Here is a 23,934-nt window from a genome sequence, read left to right on the forward strand (position 1 = left end):
TTCACCCAAACGTCCTAATCCCTTCCTTTTCCCCTCTCTCCCCCTCTTAGAATCTACTCATCAAAATTGCTTTAGACCTTACGCCTTAATTTGTAATTTGTATTTCTCTTCCTGGAAATGTCCAGTTATCGTTCTGATGTAATCCGCTTAGAACTGAAAGGTACAGGCGGAATATAAGCCAGTAATGTAATGTAATGTAATTACTGCATTCAAACCAAAAACAATGCAGTTCAAAAAACCAAAACACATTTCTCCAGCAAAACAAACTGTGAAAGCACCAGCCATAGTCCTTTATAATATTGCAGCTAAAGAGCCCTGCCCCCGCCTGAGTAGAGTGGAATGGATAGATTTGAATCGCTTGTTTACTCCTAAAAATACTAGGACTAGGGGGCATGCCATTATTAGAGACCTCCCAAAATACAACATTGAAAACACTCCATCAGACTATTGGATAAAACTAAACAACAGGTTTGCCTTGTTTGATACAGGAGATAGAGAGCCCGAACAGTTATGGAATTACATCAAAACTGTAATTAGTGATAAAGCTAAGAAAAATACTCCAGAATAAAAAAGCAAAGAAATCACCTTGGATCTCAGAAGAAACCAGAAAAGTAGCAGAGATAAAAGACAAGCAAAACTATCCAGTGATAGAGAAAAAGTATCACAAATGAACCGAGTGTTTCAAGGTCATGTTTGGCAAGATAAAGCATGATATCTCAAGGATATTTGTCAGAAAACTGAATCAGAACATGTAAATTGAAAAACCAAATGAGTGTATCAGGAGATTAAAAGATTGCAGTAGAAATTCCAACCTTGACTAGGGATGCTTAAAGATGCCAATGGAATGATATGTAATGATCTAGAAAGCATTAAAAAGAGATGGAAAGAATACAGTATATGGAAAATTAATACAAACAAAACAATGAGGATAGCATTGTGGAAATTTAACTGGAAACTGAAGCCAAAGATGAACCAGATATTTTAAAAGAAGTCATAGCAGCAATTAAAGCTTTATCGAAAAACAAGTCACCCGATATCAATGTTATTCTAATTGAATTAATATAAGACTTAGAAGGTGCTATCATGACCCTCAATCGACTGTGTCAACAGATTTGGAAGGAAAACACATGGTCAATGGATTGGAAAAGATCACTGTTCATATCTATACCAAGGAAAGGTGATGCCAATGTCTGTAACAACTACAGAACAATTGCACTAATTCCACACGCCAGCAAATATTGTTGAAAATAATACAATGAAGGCTCCAATCATACGTTGAGCAAGAACTACCCGAAGTTCAGGCTGGTTTCAGAAAAAATTGAGGAACAAGAGACATTATTGCTAATGTTAGATGGATACTGGAGAAGAGTAAAGGATACCAAAACCCCTATACCTTTGCTTCATCGATTACAACAAAGCTTTTGAATGTATGGATCACAATAAACTGTGGAGAACTCTAGTGCACATAGGAATACCCAAACACATAACTCAGCTGATCAAGAGCCTATATGAAAATCAAGAAGATGCAGTGAGAATTGAATATGGCAACACTGATTGGTTTCCAATAAAACAAGGTATAGTATCAGGCAAGGATGCATCTTGTCACCTTACCTGATCAACCTGTACATTTTCTGGCGCAAACCTCCTATCATTCTTGCCACCTTCCTCTGGACCACTTCAAGTCTTTTTATGTCCTTCGCCAAATACAGTCTCCAAAATTGAACACAATACTCCAAGTGGGACCTCACCATCGACCTGTACAGGGGCATCAACACCTTCTTTCTTCTACTGGTCACGCCTCTCTCTATACAGCCTAGTATCCTTCAGGCAAAAGCCACCGCCTTGTCACACTGTTTTTTCACCTTTAGATTTTCAGACACTATCACCCCAAGGTCTCTCTCCCCATCCGTGCACATCAGCCTTTCACCTCCCAGCACATACGGCTCCTTCTGATTTCTAAACCCCAAATGCATTACTCTGCACTTCTCTGCGTTTAATTTTAGTTGCCAGAAATTGAACCATTCCTCTAACTTTTGCAGATCCTTTTTCATGTTTTCCACTCCCTCCTCGGTGTCTACTCTGGTACAAATCTTGGTATCCATAAAAGGCAAACCTTTCCAATCGATTCTGGAAGAGATAAAACCGTCTGTGTCACTCAAAGCCCAAATGATGAAGTTGCAACTGTCTTATTTTGGTCACACCATCAGGAGAAAGAGATAATTGGAAAATGACATAATGTCTGGGAAGATCAAAGGAACCAGATGAAGAGGGCGACCTGCAATCAGATGGCTTGACATATTGAAAGAAATCATGGGGATGACCTTTCCAGACTAGCATAAAAACGACTTCCTTTTAGATCTGTAATTCATCAAGTCACTAGGACTCGAACACAAGTTGATGGCACCTAACAACAACAACAGGGGGCATAATATTTCTTCACTCAACATGTACTTAAACTCTGGAATTCATTGCCAGAGAATGTGGTGATAGCAGTTAATTTAGTAGGGTTTAAAAAATTTTGGATAATTTCCTAAAACAGAAGTCCATAAGCTGTAATCAAGATGGACTTGGCGAAATCCACTGCTCATTTCGAGGATAAGCAGCATTAAATCTGTTTTACTCTTTGGGATCTAACCAGGTACTTGTGACCTGTACTAGCCATTGTTGGAAGCAGGATACTGAGCTTGACGGACTTTCAATCTGTTCTAGTATGGCAGTTCCGGTGTTCTTTGAAAGGCAGACCACCACTTGTTTTGGGGTTTTTTTGTTATATCTGTGTCTGCCTCTTTAGTCACTCATTGTTATTATTCTCTTGAATCTTTTGAAAGTTTGGAGCTAGAAGTACAAAGATATGACGAGTTCAGTTCATCTCTCCTTTAAACTAGATTGGTTGAGACTAGTTTGGCATGGAAGAAAAAGTGTTTAATGGCTTGTCCGAGTCCAGAATGACTGCATGATGTGTGCAGACAGATACTTTTTTGAGGCTGTTTTTAATTCCTAACTCTTAGTGACTTGTAGCATGCCAATGTCTGTTTAATCATTCTTTCTGTGTAATTTCCTAACCTCTATTTGTCCTGTTTGTCTGTTTTGATTAGATTGTATGCTCTATCGAGCAGGGATTATTTCTTAAAATGTATAGCACTGCGAACGTCTGGAGGCACTATAGAAATGATAAGTAGTAGCAGTGACGTACCAAGGGGGGGCGATCCGCCCTGGGTGCATGCCCCAAGGGGGTGCACAGCCAGCCACCCTCCCTATTCTGCCGCTGCTGCTTTCCTTAACAGCAGCAGCGGCAGTAAACAAAAGTGTCGGTGGGTGCTCACTCCGGCGATTCTACAGCTTCTGTCCGGTTCCCCTGCTCAAAGCCGCGGGCATAGGCTCCTCCCGGGACCCGCGGCTACATCGGAAGCGTTCCCTCTGACATCACGACGTCAGAGAAAAGGCTTACGACGCAGCCGCGGGTCGCGTGAGGTGTAGACGCCCGCGGCTTTGAGCAGGGGAGCCGGACAGAAATGCTGGGACAATTCCCTTCTATTCCTAGATCACACCGATTCCTCTCCCCCCCCCCCCCCCCCCGACCTCCAGTTCTGTACTTTGCACGTCCTCTTGCGCCTTTCGCAATCTGGAACGTCACTTCAGCTAGGACAGTCTTGAGTGATTGAGCTACTCTGGGCAAACATTTGTTGGAAATCACAAATGTCCCTATCTTGGAGGATCGTGTGCTGGCAGATTTATTTAACTAGATAGGATCAGAGTCAGCAGGTCAATGGTTTCTTTTTACACTAGTTCTGGCACACACAACTCTCTATGGCAGTTGTAAATGGATTCAGATCAGACGGTAGAGATATCAGCTGTGGTGTTCTGGCCTCTTGTTATATTTAGCTGGAGTCCATGATGATTTGGACCCGCTCATACAATCTAAACATTTCCTGAGCTTTCTTCCCTTTCCTCACTTCAGCTGGAGTGGAAGGTACCACTAGTTAAGATTATAAACCTTATTTCCCCAGTTTTCTGCTAAGGTACAAATCCCTTATTCAAAGTTAGCAAGGAGTTTGCATTGATGCTTAATTGGTCTTACAAACTGAATCTGAATACATTTCACAGGTCCAGGAGGAGAAAGTGCAACCTCCTTAAGGGGAAAATAAATTACCTTGACTATACCAGATTCTCTGAAATGAGGAAGAAAAAAGTGAGTGGAAGAGAAAAGAGAAAGTAATAGCGGGGAAGACAGAAAGCTAGATTGGAACAGAACCAGTACTTTTGTTATTCCTCATATGCAGTCGCGTACCAAGGAGGGGTGGTCCGCCCCAGGTGCACGCCTTATGGGGGTGCACAGCTGGCTAGGTCCGGGTCATCCTACTGTGCAACAGTACCTTCACCTCCGCGCGGCTGCCGGTGGATCCCCTCTGACTTACTTGCTTTGAAGCAGAGTCAGCAGCCGTGCGGAGGTGCAGGAAGGTCCCGTGATGACTCATCTGCTGGCTCTGCTCCAGAAGAAGTAAGTTACGTTGGAGGGGGTGGACCCGGCAGACGCAGTCATTGCGGGACTTTGCCGCAACTCCCTGCATCTGCCAGATCCACCCCCTACGACGTAACTTACTTCTTCCGGAGCAGAGCCGGCGATGAGTCATCGCGGGACCTTCCAGCACGCGGCTGCTGACTCCGCTCCAGAGCAAGTACGTCAGAATGGGGTGGACCGGCAGCTATATTCATCATGGGAAAGGAGCAGGACTGCTGGAATGGAAGAGTGGTGGAGAGAAAGAAAGGGGGCAGATGTTGATTGAAGAGGGGTGGATGGAGAGAGAAAGGGCAGACATTGGGCGGGTAGAGGGGGAGCCTATGCTGGATGGAAGTGCAGATGGGAGAGATAAGGGAGCAAATGCAGAAAGGAAATGAGAGGAGAGAAAGAGGGGAGCACATGCTGGATGGAAGTGGACAGAGAGGAGAAGGTACTAGATGGAAGGGGTAGAGAAAGAGGGCACATGATGGAAGGAGGGGATAAATAAAAGGAGGGCACATGATGGGGGGAAAAGAATTGAGTTAGGGAAATACTGGAGGGGTGAGGGAAAGAGGTGACGAGCTCTAAGTAGATAGTAAAAAAGGAAATTGATGAGAGGGTAGTAAGAACGTAATCTAGACAGATGCAGAAAATAAATTGAAAAGGAAAATGAGGGGGAAAAGGGAAAGGGATTGCAGAGGAGAGGTGTGGAAGAGGGAAGCAGAGGAGAGATGGGAGACCAATGGGAGAGATGGAAGGGGGATGGCATACAGTTTCTGAAAGGGGCATAGAAGGAGAGAAGATGCCATATAGGGGCAGAGAGATGGCAGACAGTGGATGGAAGGAAGAGAGTAACAAGAAGATGAGGAAAGCAGAAACCAGAGAAGACAAAGGTAGAACAAAAATTTTCTATTTATTTATTGCTTTAGGAGACGTGTCACTGTTTTTGTGATGTTGCATTGTATGCAGAGTCCAGCTTGCTGGTTCAATTTAACCTTTGTCTATGTATTTCTATTTTATCCCCCCTTTTACAAAACTGTGGAGCATTTTTTAGCGCTAGCCGTGGTGGTAGCAGCTCAGATGCTCAGAATTCTATGAGCGTCAGAGCTGTTACCACCGAGGCTAAAATCCACACTACAGTTTTGTAAAAGAGGGAGGGATTAGTTTGTGATGACATATTCCATACTAGGCAAAGGTATTTTCTGTGTTCTGTGTGTTCGAAAGACATGGTTTTCTGTTAGGATTGACGGTGTAGGATTGATCTGCACTAGTCTGGCTTGTTTAGTTTTACAATGGGTGTATTGATGTTGTACTGCTCACTGCATTTGTAAGATGCTGCCTTTTCCTAGGTACTCATGTGTGACATGTGGCTTGTTACTATAAATCATGTTTTTTGTACAGATGGGGGGGGGGGTGCCCAAAAATGATGAAAAGTATTCCAGGGAAAGCAGATGGAATCCTAGATTAGGTATCATAGGCATCCTTGAAAAGAAACGTTATAAGTTTGGTCTTAAATACAGGAAGAGAGAATTCTTGTTTTATATACATAGGCTAAGCTGGCTTTGGGGATATACAAAGGTTCTTCAAAAAGTTTCTGCACTTTCATATTTTTGCAGGAAATAGTTGGGGGCGAGAAAAGTAGTTAAGAGGGATGTAAGATAGTGATGTAATTTGCTTTTGAGATATTTAATAATTAGTGTTTAAAAACATAAGTGCAGAAACTTTTAAAATCCCTCGTCTTTAGTAATAGAATGGTCGATTCAGGTTATGAATACGTGGCAGGACCAATGTTCCCTCTAAGCTGAGCGCATGAGCGATCGCTCACTATTTTCAGTGGTGTCGCTCATACATTTTCTCATGTCGCTCAGCTCGTGTCGCTGGCGGAGGTGAGAGGAAGCGGCGGCAGTCTGCCCTGCTCGCCTTAGTGTATTTTAAGTGGAAAGATGCAGCGGCGGCTCCTCTCAAGATCCCCGACTGCATCAGACTTCCGACGCAGGTGGGGATTCGTGAGAGGAGCCGCTGCCACGTCTTCAGTGGCATACCAAGGGGGGGCCGTCCGCCCTGGATGCAGCCTTACGGGGGGTGCACAGCCGGCCAGGTCCGGATCTGGCCAGCTGTGCACCCCCCTAAGGCTGCCGTCGGAGAGGAAGTTCGGGCCAGCCAATCGCTGCCTGGCTGAGCGGAACTTCCTCTCCGACGGCAGAATTGACGTCAGGGGAATGCTGGTTGGCCCGACGGTGGGAAGCAGAGAGAGCTTGTGGCAGCCGCGGCTGTGGCTTTGGGGCCTGTTTCCCCCGATGGTGGCAGCAGTGGCTTTGTGGAGGGTAAGGAGAAAGAAAGAAAGAAAGAAAGGGGGCAGGCAGGCAGGGAGACAGAAGGGAAACAGAAAAAAAGAAAGGGGGCATCAAGAGAGAAAAAAAGAAAGAAAAGGCAGGGAGAGAGGAAGAAAAAGTTAGGGGAGGGAATGAGGTCTGGAGGAGAGGAAGCATACAGGCTGAAAGAAGGGAAGAAAGATTGGATGCACAGTCAGCAGATGAAAGTGCAACCAGAGACTCATGAAATCACCAGGCAAGGTAGGAAAAATGATTTTATTTTAAATTTAGTGATCAAAATGTGTCTGAATTTATATATGCTGTCTATATTTTGCACTATGGCCCCCCTTTTACTAAACCGCAATAGTGTTTTATAACGCAGGGAGCCTATGAGCGTCGAGAGCAGCACTGGGCATTTATCGCAGTTCCCTGCGCTAAAAACTGCTATTGTGGTTTAATAAAATGGAAGGGGGGTATATTTGTCTATTTTTGTATGGTTGTTACTGAGGTGACAATGCATAGAGTCATCTGCCTTGACCTCTTTGAAAAAAACCCAGAATAGGAATGATAATTAACATTTTCTCAGCGTATAGTGTGCTTTGTGTTTTTTAATTTTATTGTTGGTAGATCATTTTGACTTGGTCATTTTAAAGTAGCTCGCAAGCCCAAAAAGTTTGGGCACCCCTGAGCTAGAGCGTTGAAGCTGTGTACCGTATTTCTATTTTATCCCCCCTTTTACAAAACTGTGGAGCATTTTTTAGCGCCAGCCGTGGTGGTAGCAGCTCTGATGCTCAGAATTCTATGAGCGTCAGAGCTGTTACCACCGTGGCTAAAATCCACACTACAGTTTTGTAAAAGGGGGAGGGGTTAGTTTGTGATGACATATTCCATACTAGGCAAAGGTGTTTTCTGTGTTCTGTGTGTTCGAAATACATGGTTTTCTGTTAGGATTGACGGTGTAGGATTGATCTGTGCTGGTCTGGTTTGTTTAGTTTTACAATGGGTGTATTGATGTACTGCTCACTGCAATATGTAAGATGCTGCCTTTTCCTAGGTACTCATGTGTGACGTCTGGCTTTTTACTAAAAATCATGTTTTTCGTACAGAAGGGGGGGGGTGCCAAAAAATGATGGGCCCCGGGTGTTACATATGCTAGGTACGCCACTGTATGTTGTGACCAGTCAGACACGAGGCCTGCCAAGGTCCCAGTTAGATCCCTCAGTCAAACCCAAAAGAAATCCCGGAGAGGAATCAGGAAGGTACATGTGGTTCCTGATACTGACAATATCTCCTTTGACCACCAGAGGGAGCCTGAATTGTCTGAGGAGGAGTTAGGTGATCTTTACCCAAGTCGCCATCGGGGGAGCCCAAGAGGCCCCTGGAACACTGCTGACTCAGACAGAGTAGGGCGTCGCCCTAGAGTATTTAAACCAGCAGTTGCTTTTCGGGGTTTGTTTTTGGGTCTCTTTGGGGTTTGGGTGAAGGGGGGATACTGGGTTGGGAACAGTCTATTGGTATGATGTGTTGGTTTTTTATTATTTTTCTGTGGAAGCTATGTATGCGATTTGTGAGTATTCTTTTTTGTGCTTGGGTTAACACTGCACACTTGGGCGGGGCTGGGCACCCAGGTGTTCGACACTTAATTTGCCTTGTTTTTAGCAGTTTGTGTTATGACCCTGGGTGAACACTCCCTCCGTATCCTTTCGTGGAATGTATCCGGCATTACTTCTCCAGTGAAACGCACTAAACTTTTGAGGCAGATAAAACACCATCGGGCGGATCTGGCGTGTTTACAGGAAACTAAACTGTCCCCGGAAGAACACCAAAAGTTAAGACGGGGCTGGGTGGGCTCAGTGTATGCCGCATCTTCCTCAGGGAAACGTGCGGGAGTCTGTTTATTAGTATGCAAAGGTTTACAATGCTCCATAACATCAATTTCTAAGGACCCTTTGGGTAGATATCTACTTGTACATGTTTCTATTCAGGGTACCGAGTTTCGGCTGCTGAATGTATATGGGCCCAACACTTACTCCCAAGAATTTTTTGAGTCTCTGGTGACACTGGGTCTCCAAGACACATTGCAGCCCTTGATTATAGCTGGAGATCTTAATCAGGTAATGAACGCTACTCTTGATCGCTCTAGCTCTGTGGAACCTTCTTCTTCTAATCTGACTAAAGGCATTCCTTTTCTTTGTCAGTCTTTGGGCCTGGTAGATCCTTGGCGCCTTCTCCACCCGTCGGAGCGGGATTACACCCACCAATCTCGAGCTCATGGGTCCTTTTCTCGCTTAGATTATCTATTGGTATCGGAATCCCTGTTTATGCGTGTTTCTGAGGCTGTCATAGGACCACTGGAGATATCTGATCATTGCCCAATATGGGTAGATGTGGCTTGGGTATTGTCCCCTCTGGGTTCGCGTAGGTGGCGTTTCCCATCTTATCTTCAAGACGATCACAGAGGGTAGGGGTGAAGGGCCACTACTTGGACTGGATGGGGGTCACGAGTGGTGTTCCGCAGGGCTCAGTGCTCGGGCCGCTGCTATTTAATATATTCATAAATGATCTAGAAACAGGCACGAAGTGTGAGATAATAAAATTTGCGGACGATACAAAACTATTTAGTGGAGCTGGGACTAAAGAGGAATGTGAAGAATTGCAAAGGGACTTGAACAAATTGGGGGAATGGGCGGCGAGATGGCAGATGAAGTTCAACGTTGAGAAATGTAAAGTATTGCATGTTGGAAACAGAAACCCGAGGTACAACTATACGATGGGAGGGATATTATTGAATGAGAGCAACCAAGAAAGGGACTTGGGGATAATGGTGGACATGACAATGAAGCCGATGGCACAGTGCGCAACAGCCGCTAAGAAAGCAAATAGAATGCTAGGCATAATCAAGAAGGGTATTATAACAAGGACAAAAGAAGTTATCCTGCCATTGTATCGGGCGATGGTGCGCCCGCATCTGGAATACTGCGTCCAATATTGGTCTCCGTACCTTAGGAAGGATATGGCGTTACTCGAGAGGGTTCAGAGGAGAGCGACATGCTTGATAAAAGGGATGGAAAACCTCTCATACGCTGAGAGATTGGAGAAACTGGGTCTCTTTTCCCTGGAGAAGAGGAGACTTAGAGGGGATATGATAGAGACTTATAAGATCATGAAGGGCATAGAGAGAGTAGAGAAGGACAGATTCTTCAAACTTTCGAAAAATAAAAGAACAAGAGGACACTTGGAAAAGTTGAAAGGGGACAGATTTAAAACGAATGCTAGGAAGTTCTTCTTTACCCAACGAGTGGTGGACACCTGGAATGCGCTTCCGGAGGGCGTAATAGGGCAGAGTACAGTACAGGGGTTTAAGAAAGGATTGGACAATTTCCTGCTGGAAAAGGGGATAGAGGGGTATAAATAGAGGATTACTGCACAGGTCCTGGACCTGTTGGGCCGCCGCGTGAGCGGACTGCTGGGCATGATGGACCTCAGGTCTGACCCAGCAGTGGCATTGCTTATGTTCTTATGTTCTTATCCCACCTTTTGGGAATATCTCCGAACTCGCTGGGAGGATTACGTGTTCACTAACGCCCAGCATCGTACTAATTCGGGTCTATTTTGGGAAACCGCTAAGGCTGTTCTTAGGGGGGCGATAATAGCCTATGTGGCGGCACGGAACAAACGCATTTCGGCGGGCATTATTAGTCTGGAGCGCCAGTGCTCTTCTTTGAAAGCGGCCTACCTCCGAACCCCTACCGCTGTACTACGAGATGAACTTCACTCGGCACAGGTCTCTCTTAATGTGTTACTCCACGATCGTGCTAAACACTCTCTTATTTATCGTAAATATAAATTTTATCGTTACGGGAATAAACTGGGTCGGATGTTGGCGTCCCTAACTAAGAACTGGCAGGAATCTAGATATATTTCAAAAATCCGACAGGGCCCAGCTAGTTATCATACTAAACCGATGGATATTGCAGATGCCTTTTATCAGCATTTTTCTACCTTCTATTCGAGTCCTGGTCCTTACTGTGGCCCCGATATTCTGGATTATCTAGAAGACGCTGGCTTACCTCGCTTTACAGACCGACAGCGGGAAACCTTGCAAAGACCTATACAGGGCGTGGAAATCCAAAGGGCACATTCTTGCACAGCTCCCGGCCCGGATGGGTTTTCGATGGAATTTTTTAAGATGTTGTCCCCTCAGCTCTGTGACTCGTTGCTGAGCTATTATGAGGCAGCTATGGAAACTGGGGCCTTCCCAGATTTTGCAAACTCTGCCACCATCACATTACTTCCCAAGCCGCAGAAACCTAAAGATATGGTTGACTCCTACAGACCAATTTCATTACTCAATGTAGATATAAAAATTCTGTCTCGCTTGCTGGCTAATCGTTTAACACCCCTTTTACCTCATATTATTTCTCCGGCGCAGGTAGGCTTTGTTCAGGGTCGTCACTCTGTTCTTAATGTTCGCCGGGCACTACTGGCAATGGCCAGGGCGCAAGCCTCGGACAACCTCGGCATTTTAGTCAGTCTCGATGCTGCCAAGGCCTTTGACCAAGTCCTTTGGCCTTATCTTTTTTTGGTCCTGGAATATGTGGGTATAGGAGGGTGGTTTTTATCTGCATTGCGAGCCTTGTATTTCTCTCCTACGGTGTCTATTTTGGTCAATGGGATTCTCACAAAGCCCTTTAAGGTTGGTAGGGGGACTCGTCAGGGTTGCCCGTTATCACCCTTACTATTTTTGCTCTATTTGGAACCCCTTATACGGACGCTTCAAAGGGATGATATTTTGGCCGGGCTGCAGGAGGGCTCTTCTCAACTCCGGGTCTTGGCTTTTGCTGATGATATCCTGTTGACATTGGCCCACCCCCAAACATCCCTACCTCGGGCACTTGAGATATTAGACGAGTTTCATCTATTCTCCGGTCTTACTCTGAACAAGCAGAAATCCTTAGTCCTTCCATTACAGGAAGTGGTCCGGACTTCTTGGATTGGGTCCTTCCCTTTGGAATGGACTTCTACACCTTTACGTTTTCTTGGGGTTTTGATCCCGCAGGATTTGGCTCAGTTATATATGCTTAATGTTATGCCTTTGCTTATGCGCCCTCTATAATATGATGATTATTCCCCAGTGGCTATACCTTTTGCAGACTTTACCTTTGCTCTTACAGCGCCGTCACCTTCGGGTGTTACATAAAACACTGTCAGAGTACTTATGGGGTGGTAAACGTCCACGGATTACCCTTCGTACTCTTTCTTTACCCATTGCTCAGGGGGGTTTAGGGTTGTTGCATCTGGGGAGAATGAACATAGCTAGCCAACTTCGTCATTTGAACGATTGGTTTTGTACGACCTCTCACTTTTCAGCGACTGGGGTGGAATGCCAAGCTTTTGCTCCATTTCACTTTAGTTACTTAATACATGTCCTGCATCTACCTTTGCGTGCACACCATTATGGGGATTTATTTTTATTCCCGGTGCGTAAAATCTGGAAACAAATATGCACACAATTGCACGTTCGGTTTGATGTGACACCGTGTTTACCTATTTTGGGTAATGGGGATTTTTCACCGGGTCTTGGTTTAGGCACTTCATCCTCCTGGACTCGGCATGGTGTGTTTTATCTGTCTCAAGTATTGCAACCGGATGGTACACTACAAACATTCCAGATGCTGCAGGACTCTCGGCTATTATCACCCAATGATTGGTTGAGTTATGGACAACTTTTGCATTATGTACAATCCCTTCCCTCACAGGCTTTAACAGAGGAGGTGCAGGACAAATTGACTGAATCCTTTTGCTTAACGGCGCAAGACCCCACTCCGCTTCGTTTTCACCATCGCTTTCTTCAAGAGCTGGCTGGGGAGTTGGACTATGTTGCTTTGGCCAGTGCCTGGTCTCTGGACTTACAAGTGACAGTGTCAGCATCCATGTTAAAGCGGAGTTTTAAATTGGGGTCCTCTGTCATGGTCGCAGCGGTGGAGAGGGAACGTTTTTACAAATTTCTGGTGCGTGCCTACTTTGCCCCTGTGCGCGCCTATAGAGCACGTCTTAGCCCTTCTACGTGCTGTTCCAAGTGTAATGCTCCTAGGGCAACCCTTGGGCACATGTTTTGGTTATGCCCTGGTATTCGGGCTTATTGGAGGCGCATAGGCCTCTTGATCCAGTCCCTCTGGAAGTGCTCTTGGACACCTACAGTGACTTTTCTTTTTACTTTAAAGTTCTCTCTGGTCCCGGTTAGACCAGGCATGAATGCTTTTGTTCAACGGGCCATAATTGTAGGTATAAAGACCATCTTACAATGCTGGTTATCGCCACAAACACCTACTGTATCTCACTGGCGGATTCATATGATTCATATGGTGGGATATGAACGCCAGGCCATTCCTGATTTACATTCTAAGCAGGGTACTTTGTTCCTTCATTGCTGGAGGCCATTTTGTTCTACTTTAACACCCATTGTGAGGGCACGTTTGCTTGATTGAATACTCACCTGATTGTTTCTTACAATGACTGTTCCTAGGGGGGGGGGAGGAAGGGAGGGGAGGGTTTGGTTGATGAGGTTTTTTGTACATTGCTATTGTCTGGCTTCTATTTTGTATTCACATGTTCTTTTGAAAAATTTTAATAAAACAGATTTAAACATAAACCAGCAGTTGAGAGCAGACAGGCAGGCTAGCTAGGGAGAAGGTTCAAACTTTTTTTCCCTAGGGAGTCCCCTGGGCCAAGCAGGAGCAACAAACCCATTCCCATGGAGCTGTTAGAAGCTGGACAAGCTGAGGAGCTGCCTGTTTCAGAGGAGGAACAACCCATGGATTGCCAAGAAAGTTTTGCCGAGTGTTCTCCTGACTTTCCTGAGGCCATGCAGGTGGACTGGGCCTCAAGCTGCAAACAGTGAGTTTTTGGTTTTCAAGTAACTGTTTGCTGGCTTTGTTTTTTTGATGTTTTTTGCAAAGCTAAGAGTGTCATTTTTGGGAAGAGGTTTTGCTAACACCCAGGGAGGGAATTTTGAAAGCAATTAGTTGTGCTTTTGTATTGCAAAACCTGTGACACTCTCCTTTACCCGGCAGTGATAGTTTAGGCTGCCGGAGGCTTTAACTTTGAGCACTGTGGCTTGGAGAACAAGTGCCCTGAACTTTATTTTTTGTTTGTGAAACGACCTGCTTGAGAGCAGGCAGTGCTAGCTCTGAGGAGAGCTGAAACCTCGGGTGCAACTGGGACTAAAATTAGTACTGAGAGCAAGTTTGGACTTTATTTTGGGGCTATTTATTTTCTTGCTTCTTTTGGCATTTTTGTTTTGCTGCTATTTGGGAATTCTGACATATTTTGCAGCTGTAATGTTGAACTACTTACCTTCAGGAAGGAATGAGTAAAATTGAATTATTTGCCTATGAACTGCAATTGTGGTGCCTTTGATTTTTGGTTCCTGTCTTAGAACAGTTCAGTCCTGCAGGGTGACTCCATTTCGGGTCACACGCTGGTGTTCTATTTTGGTGTAACCACTTGGAGTGCTATAGAGCCCTGGTCTGGGCTACAGCGTGGCTACATAACTTGGTATCAGGAGTGGGATATTGCAACTCCTGCAGGACACTCTAAGGAACTGCAATGTGAAAAAAAAAAAAAAAAAGTTTTGTTCTGGACTTTATTTTTTTTTTGGGGCTGTGTTTGGAAATACATGGCTGGACTATTTTTTTGAATTATGATTAATTGTTTATTGGTTTCTGAGAACCTGTGCTACTGATCCTGTGACCTATCCGTGGTAGGAGTCTGTGTGACCAGAACTGGAAGGAGGACAGTTCAACGAGGAGCAGCATTCCAGTTCTAGTCGTGGTTCGAGTAGGAGCTGTGTTCCAGTCCCGAGGGAGGATCGAGCGGAAGCCAGTTCCAGTTCGGGAGCAGAGTTCCAGGAGGACCCAAGACCCAGAGGGACCAGTGGATCCAGGCCGAACCCAGTTCCGGACCGGTGACAGCACGAGCGGTGCACCCAATCAGCACAAAGGCGCAGACTCATCAGTGCCTCCGGTAAGGGTACCCGGGGTAGCTGGTGAGGATTAGGTAGTGCTGGTTGGGAAGGACTGGAGGCTGGGGGAGGTTATAAAGAGGGGAACGCTCTTTATACGGCCACATTCGGGTTCCTTTTCTTGTTGGTTTGTTTTCTAGGTCCTTGCTATGGAGCAAGCCCAGATGTTTGCAGCGTTGGCTGAGGAGCATCAGCAGCAGCGTGAGGACCTGGAAGTCATCTTGAAGGCGCGTGACGAACGCCGGCAAGATAGCCAGGAGGACTTGAAGCAACGGCAGGGGAAACTGCTGGAAGCCATGCAACAGCAGAATAAGCTCTTCATGCACTTTTTGCAGCAGAGGACTATACACCCGGAAGGACCGTCACCACCAGTCGTGTCAGTTGCGGATCCGGTAGGACTATCAGATTTTTCACCTATTAACTTATGGCCGATAGCAACCAAAGTCGCAACTGCTGAGGAGGTGGCAGTACCTGATGGGTGGTCTCCTGAGCAAGGGGTGGAACGGTGGTTGCCCTGCTTGGCTAGGGAAGGAGGGGTAGAAACCTGCCTCGATGCTCATGAACCCTTAGGAGAAAATCTGAGTCACTCCCAGATACGACCATATAAACCACACTCAGACAAGATTAGTAAGAAAAGAGTGAGGAAAGCCACTCACAGAGGTCCTCAGTCCTCTCCTCATAGACTTAGTTCCTCAAACCAAGATAGAAAAGGTTATAGGGGAGGGAGGATGGGACATACACAGAATGGGAGTAAAATGATAAACTTATCCAGCCAGGGCGCTAGAGGTAACACTGAATCGTCTGATTCCAATACCCCGGGGCAAGGACTACAGTCTGCATGCACTGTTAGGGTCTCCGTGGGTGGACAAGAGACAGAAGCACTGATCGACACAGGAGCCGATCAGTCGATGATGGCTATGCAATTTTGGAAGAAAGTGTTCCCTGGTGAGAAAGAAGTTTCCCATACCCGGAGGGTGGTTATAAAATGTATACAGGGGATGAAGTGATGTATTCTCTGAGGCCCATTACCGTATTATACCAGGATAGGGTATATCAAATTTCTGTGGCTTTGGTCCCAGGAGCCCCATATGATCTGATTTTGGGTCAGGACTGGCCTGGGTTGGGCGAAGTCATGGTGTCTAAGCAGGGCCTGGTTAACACTCGCTCACAGGGCCTGCCGATAGTAGAAACAGAAGGTGAGCTTGGAAAGATATTTCCCTTTCAGGAAGGGGTAGTAGAAAGGCCGGCTCAGAAGCAAACGAGAGCTTCAAGAGCCCAAAATCGTAGACAGCAGCAACAAAGAGCTCAGTCATTGAAGAAAGCTGGTCAGACACAGGAATTTCCAGGGTTGCCACGGGAGATAGTTGCTACTTTCCCCACATTCCCAAGCGAGCAACGAACTAACCCTTCATTACAAGAGCTCTGGCGGCAGGCTACGGGTCTCCAGTCAGGGAAAACAAGGCTTAGGATTAAAAGGGGTCTCCTTTACAGGGAGGAAGTATGCCCGGAGGCTTCAGGGGAAAAGCGGGAACAGTTAGTGGTCCCGAAGGGATTTCATAAGATCATCTTACAGATGGCTCATGACTCCCCTTTAGCCGGACATAAGGGGATACAAGCTACTCAGACCCAGGTCCTGGGCAGGTTCTTTTGGCCAGGATTGAGACAGGAGATAGATGAGTTCTGTAAGTCCTGCCCCACCTGTCAGAGGCTAACCATGAGTAAGCCGGCTCGAGCACCCCTTATCCCTATCCCGGTGGTGAGCGAACCCCTTAGGATGTTAGCAATGGACATAGTGGGCCCTTTAGAAAGGACTCCATCGGGGTATAGTTTCATTTTCGTAGTAATGGATGTGGCTACAAGATTTCCCTGGGCCTTTCCATTACGTAAAACCTCATCTAAAGTATTGATGAAGGAGCTAATGAATCTATTTTGTATGGTCGGTTTTCCCTGGGAGGTTTTATCCGATCAGGGGAGTAACTTTCTATCTAGAGAGATGGAAGAGTTTTTGAGGGACCTAGGGGTTAGGCATATCAGAACGTCCGCTTACCATCCCCAAGCGAACGGCCTGGTTGAGAACTTTAACAAATCCCTGAAACATATGCTGAAGAAAGGATTAAAAGGAAATATGAGAGATTGGGATTTGTTTCTCCCCTATGTGTTGTTCACGGCCAGAGAAAGGGTACAGGATTCTTTGGGGGTTAGTCCCTTCAAGATGATGTATGGGCGCACACCCCGAGGAATCCTAGATGTAGTTAAGGAAGGCTGGGATCCTCCAGAGGAAACTGAATTAAATGTGTTGTCACATTTAGCCCACTTGAGGCAGAGACTAGCCCAGCTGGCAGGGTTAGTGAAGGAGAATTTGGAATGGGCCCAAAATAAACAGAAAACATATTATGATAAGAGGGCTAAGGAAAGCCGGTTTGAAGTGGGGGAGTGGGTGCTGATATTGGTGCCCTCAGACCCACACAAGTTTTTGGCACACTAGAAAGGGCCAGCTACAATAGTAGAGAAATTAGGTCCGGTGAATTATAGAGTAAAAGATGAAAAAAATCATCTCCAGACCTATCATGTTAACCTTCTAAAACCCTGGAAGGACAGGGAAACGATAGCGTTGGTTGCTCAGCGGTGCCAAGAGGACGATTTAGGCCCACAGATAGCCGATCTGGGTCGGGAAGAAAAGGTTAACATAGGTACAGAGCTCTCGGCAACCCAGACACAACAGGTGCAGGCTCTGGTAGGAAAGTTTTCTGATGTTTTCTCACCTATTCCAGGCCACACGAAGGGGATCTCTCACGACATTATAACCACCCCAGGTAGGATAGTGAGGGTTCGTCCTTACCGGTTGTCGGAAGAGAAAAAGAGATTGATTAATGGATTAGTACAGGAAATGCTGGCACTGGGAGTCATTGAACCCTCACAGAGTCCCTGGTGCAGCCCAATCGTGATTGTCCCAAAGGCGGATGGGTCTCCCCGTTTCTGCATTGACTTTCGGCAAGTCAATGAAGTCTCACAGTTTGATGCGTTCCCCATGCCGCGGGTGGACGAGCTGTTGGATCGTCTTGGTCAGGCTCAATATTTGTCTACCATTGACCTAACCAAGGGGTATTGGCAGATTCCTCTAACAGCTGCTGCCAAACCCAAAACAGCCTTTAGTACCCCCTATGGGCTTTACCAATTTACCCGAATGCCTTTCGGACTTCACGGGGCTGCTGTGAATTACCAACGCGCAGTTAGCGAGGTCCTAAGGGGACACCAGGCCTACGCAGAGGCCTACCTAGACGATATTGTCATATATTCTTCGTCGTGGACTCAACACCTAGAACATGTTACAGCAGTACTAGAATCTCTCAGAAGGGCAGGATTTACTATAAATCCAAAAAAATGTTTTCTGGGGCAGCAGGAAGTAAAATACTTAGGATACACAGTAGGGCGAGGGAAAATTAGGCCCCTGGTGGATAAGGTCCAGTGTATCCAGGACTATCCACGTCCTACTTCAAAGAAGCAGTTGCGGGGATTTCTGGGACTTCTTGGGTACTATAGGAGGTTTATCCCGGATTTTGCCACTAGAGCTACCCCGTTAACTAACCTGTTAAAAAAGGAGGGTCCCGATAAATTACCCTGGGGGTCTAGCAGTACGGAAGCTTTTCAGGACCTGAAGGGGAGTCTCTGTAAGCAACCTGTCTTGACTGCTGTGGATTTTAATAAACCTTTCACTCTGCAGACGGATGCTTCCGGGTGTGGATTAGGGGCCATCCTTAGTCAGAAGGAGCAGGGCCTTGAACACCCCGTTCTATATTTAAGTAGGAAATTGCATCCTAATGAAAGAAACTACGCAGTAGTAGAGTTAGAATGTTTGGCTGCTAAGTGGGCGATGGAGACCCTAGTACACTACCTGGAAGAGCGTACGTTTACACTAGTTCAAGGTTTCAAGGTTTATTAAATATTTGATAAATCGCTATTTCTTTATACAAAGCGATGTACATTAAAATACAATTGATTAAGGTAAAGACATACAATAAATATATGAACATTAGATATTAGACAAGACAGACAACAATTGGGAGGAAAGGGAGGTTAAAGTTACATATCTTGTAATAAGAAACACATTTAAGGGTAAAACATTGAGGAGGTAGTAAAATTCTTGAAACAAAAAAAATTTTATATTAAAAAAGAACAAAATTTTTATGTATTAAAAATCTTTTTAAAAAGAAATGTTTTCAAAGATTTCTTAAAAGAGGGAATGTCTTTTTCATTTTTTATATATTGGGGCAATGAATTCCACCATTGGGGGCCCACGACCGAAAACATGTCTAATCTATGGGTGCCTATAATTTTTAAAGATGGAATAACTAATAAGTTTTGAGAAGATGACCTGAGTGCGCGTGCGGAACTATAGGGAATCAGCATTTTGGAAATGCACTGAGGTTCTTTGAAAATCAAGTTTTTAAAGATAAGTAGTAAAACTTTAAACTGTATACGCTGGCAAATAGGAAGCCAATGTGCATCTTTGAAGAGAGGAGTCACGTGATCAAATTTCCTAGCATCATAGATTAGTTTTATTGCCGTGTTTTGAACTATTTGCAGTTGTCGTTTTTCCTTTTGAGTTAGTTCCTTTTAGTTACTGATCATGCTGCATTAAAATGGTTGAGCACGATGAGGAACAATAATGCGCGGCTCACTCGGTGGTATCTTGCACTGCAAACCTTCCGATTCACAGTGGTACACCGACCAGGCAAGTTAAATACTAATGTCGACATTATTTCCCGTATCCCAGAAAACACCTCCCATACTTATGCTTATCAGGATAAGCATCGTTTAAGGGTGGGGGTATGTGACCAGTCAGACACGAGGCCTGCCAATGTCCCAGTTAGATCCCTCAGTCAGACCCAAAAGAAATCCCGGAGAGGAATCAGGAAGGTACATGTGGTTCCTGATACTGACAATATCTCCTTTGACCACCAGAGGGAGCCTGAATTGACTGAGGAGGAGTTAGGTGATCTTTACCCAAGTCGCCATCGGGGGAGCCCAAGAGGCCCCTGGAACACTGCTGACTCAGACAGAGTAGGGCGTCGCCCTAGAGTATTTAAACCCCAGCAGTTGAGAGCAGACAGGCAGGCCAGCTAGGGAGAAGGTTCAAACTTTTTTTCCCTAGGGAGTCCCCTGGGCCAAGCAGGAGCAACAAACCCATTCCCATGGAGCTGTTAGAAGCTGGACAAGCTGAGGAGCTGCCTGTTTCAGAGGAGGAACAACCCATGGATTGCCAAGAAAGTTTTGCCGAGTGTTCTCCTGACTTTCCTGAGGCCATGCAGGTGGACTGGGCCTCAAGCTGCAAACAGTGAGTTTTTGGTTTTCAAGTAACTGTTTGCTGGCTTTGTTTTTTTGATGTTTTTTGCAAAGCTAAGAGTGTCATTTTTGGGGAGAGGTTTTGCTAACACCCAGGGAGGGAATTTTGAAAGCAATTAGTTGTGCTTTTGTATTGCAAAACCTGTGACACTCTCCTTTACCCGGCAGTGATAGTTTAGGCTGCCGGAGGCTTTAACTTTGAGCACTGTGGCTTGGAGAACAAGTGCCCTGAACTTTATTTTTTGTTTGTGAAACGACCTGCTTGAGAGCAGGCAGTGCTAGCTCTGAGGGGAGCTGAAACCTCGGGTGCAACTGGGACTAAAATTAGTACTGAGAGCAAGTTTGGACTTTATTTTGGGGCTATTTATTTTCTTGCTTCTTTTGGCATTTTTGTTTTGCTGCTATTTGGGAATTCTGACATATTTTGCAGCTGTAATGTTGAACTACTTACCTTCAGGAAGGAATGAGTAAAATTGAATTATTTGCCTATGAACTTCAATTGTGGTGCCTTTGATTTTTGGTTCCTGTCTTAGAACAGTTCAATCCTGCAGGGTGACTCTATTTCAAGTTTCAAGTCAAGTTTATTAGGATTTGATATACCGCTTATTAAGGTTATCTAAGCGGTTTTTACAATCAGGTACTCAAGCATTTTCCCTATCTGTCCCGGTGGGCTCACAATCTATCTAACGTACCTGGGGCTATAGAGGACTGAGTGACTTGCCCAGGGTCACAAGGAGCAGCGCGGGGTTTGAACCCACAACCCCAGGGTGCTGAGGCTGTAGATTCAACCACTGCGCCACACACTGGTGTTCTATTTTGGTGTAACCACTTGGAGTGCTGTAGAGCCCTGGTCTGGGCTACAGCGTGGCTACAATGTAAAGATACCAGAAAGCTGGCGAAGCAAAAACTTTAAGTAAATTGTTATTATTCTAAGTTTTGAGTATTTAACCCTCCCACAATCTCACGGGCACTCGTCCTCCGTGCCTGCTCATAAATTTGAGGGAACATTGGGCAGGACCCCAAAGGGGTACTCATGACCTAGATTAGCTAGAGTCAGAGACGGGATATTGGGTTTGATGGACTTTTAGTGCAACACGAGAAATTCATTGTATTTGAAATTAAACTATATTTGTATGAGGCTTAATTGTATATGCTAGTTTATATATTAACATCCTAATATTCCATTTGTACTTAAAGTTCCTTGATTTGTTCAGTAAAATGTTAAATAATAATAATAACAACTTTATTTTTGTATACCGCAGTACCATAACAGTTCAGAGCGGTTAAAGAGTAAGAGACTGTACATAGACAGCGATGTTACAAACAAGTCAATCAGCTTAGCTTGGCAAGTCAGGAGTAGTCAGGAAATCTGGAGGCATGTCGGAGATACTAGGCAGGATTACAAGGCAGGGAAAGGATATTTTTAGTGTCTGGTTCCAGTTTATGGAAATCCCTGCTGGTGGATGATTTATTTTTCTTTAGGAAGAACTTGGAGATGTGATTCACTTAAGCTGGTTTTTCTGAGGGGGGTTAAGGGAATAATAATTCAGAAGAGTGAAGGGATCTTTGGGAATCTTAGTATGGGTGAACTGGGGCATTTATGGTAGTATTATGGACTTTAGGTTATATGTGATATCTGGTGATGCATCAAAACCACATGGGATATTGCCACGCCAACAATCATGCGCAGCCAATCCCACACAGGACTTCTGCGTGCTACCTAAAAACTGTTACTGTTAGCGGTCAGAGGGGGAGTGGTGGGGGAACCTCCCCACTACACTGAAAACTGCAGATTACCCCAAAACCGAAGGAAACAGCAGTTTACAGTGTAATGGGGGTTCCCTCCCCCACCCCCTCCCCCACCCCCATGTGAGCGAACACTTCTCAGTTTACTGAGTGGGTTTCCCCCCTAGACCCCCTATTCACAGCAGTAACAGTTTTTAGCTGGTGCGCAGAAGTCCTGCGTGGGATTGTTGGTGCACCAATGTCCTGCACGGTTTCATTATGGAACCATGATATCTTTATATTATTTGTGAATTATTTTTAAAATTTCTAATGTGTAATTACAATCCACTTTGAAAGGTGGATTATACAAGCAAGTATTTTAAATAGTCATAAATATTAGCTTAGGACTCTTACAAAGCTGTGTTAGCAATTTTTGTGCTGCAAATGCATCGACGCCCCTAGGCCCTGAATGAGCTTCAGTGCATTTGCTGCACCTGGACATGCTACTCGGCTTTGTAAAAGGGCCCCTAAATTTTTAAAGGAGGAAAAAGACCTCGGAAAACAGCATGGTCAATCCTGAAGATGTAATGCAATCACAGGTCTTAAATAAAACCTCCAGTTTTAAAAAAATTAAAGTGCAAAAGTTCTACATAATTGTCCCATTTTATTTCTGTCAATTTAGCAAAGACTACTAACTTTATTTAAAAAAAAAAAAATTCTGAATTTCACTTGTAAATTCGGACTTTACACTTGTAAATTCGGACTACCCAGCTCCTCTGTGTCCTGGCACAGTAGCTACAGCTCACGCTGTGCTTTTCCTCAGCGCATGCAAGATTTCTCCAGGAAATGGAAAAAGCCTATCTAGACCAGTATCCTCTTTCCACAGTGGCCAATCCAGGTCACAAGTACCTGTCAGAAACCCAAATAGTAGTAACATTCCATGCTACCAATTCCAGAGCTTCATCTGTGGAGCTAGTTCTATCTTAAAAAAGGAGCAGATAGAACTAGCTCCACAGATGAAGCTCTGGAATTAGTAGCATGGAATGTTACTACTATTTGGGTTTCTGCCAGGTACTTGTGACCTGGATTGGCCACTGTGGAAAGAGGATACTGATCTAGATAGGCTTTTTCCATTTCCTGGAGAAATCTTGCATGCGCTGAGGAAAAGCACAGTGTGAGCTGTAGCTACTGTGCCAGGACACAGAGGAGCTGGGTGGTGGCATGGCTGGACAGGGGAGGGCTCTGGAATTCCTAGCACCAGCCTGTGGGTGTTTGGTAGTTTCATTTTGCTGTCTCCTGTTGCTGTTCAAGTTTCAAGTTTATTCAGACTTGATACCGTTTTTACATCCCATTTGCAAAAGGATAGAATGACTTCAAGTTGGCACTTATCCTAGCTACCTATATTTTTTCTAAGTATTGTGGTCAAGTAGAAAATTTTTTTCTAATGTGTTACCATTCTTAGGAGTTGAGGGTAGTTAAATAAATATCCTGCAGCACCAAGATCCCAGCAAGTTCCAAAGTTAAGTGGTTTGTTGAGGTTTGCAGGGCACCCTTAGCCCTCTAAATCCATGATGTGGTTAGTTAAAGGGATAAAATTTCTGAAAGGCTTTTCTTAAAAGCTCCAATCAGTGCAATTGGACTCTAGAGCATTTGATATGTGTTAGTAGTAGTTCATTAAATCAGAATGCTAACTTTTTCAAGCAATGTGGACATGGAGCAAAATTTGTACGCCCAAAGAAAGAGCTGATAAAGCGCTAGAAGCTCTACCCGCATCTCTTCCAAATGTTTAAAACAAAGGGAGAGAGGGCAGAGACACATACAAACTTGTGACCGTGTCATAGCTAGGGTAACCATATGGCTCCAGAAAAGAGAGGACGGATTGAGACATCCGGGTTTTATTTCCATTGGTTTCAATAGAAGTAAAGTCTAGATGTCTCAATCTGTCCTCCTTTTTCTGGAGCCATATGGTAACCCTAGACATAGCTATCATTAAGCAACATTGGTAAAGAGCCATCCATGACAGCCACACCTCC

The sequence above is a fragment of the Geotrypetes seraphini genome, chromosome 12, assembly GCF_902459505.1.
Source record: "Geotrypetes seraphini chromosome 12, aGeoSer1.1, whole genome shotgun sequence".
NCBI classification, from domain to species: Eukaryota; Metazoa; Chordata; class Amphibia; order Gymnophiona; family Dermophiidae; genus Geotrypetes; species Geotrypetes seraphini.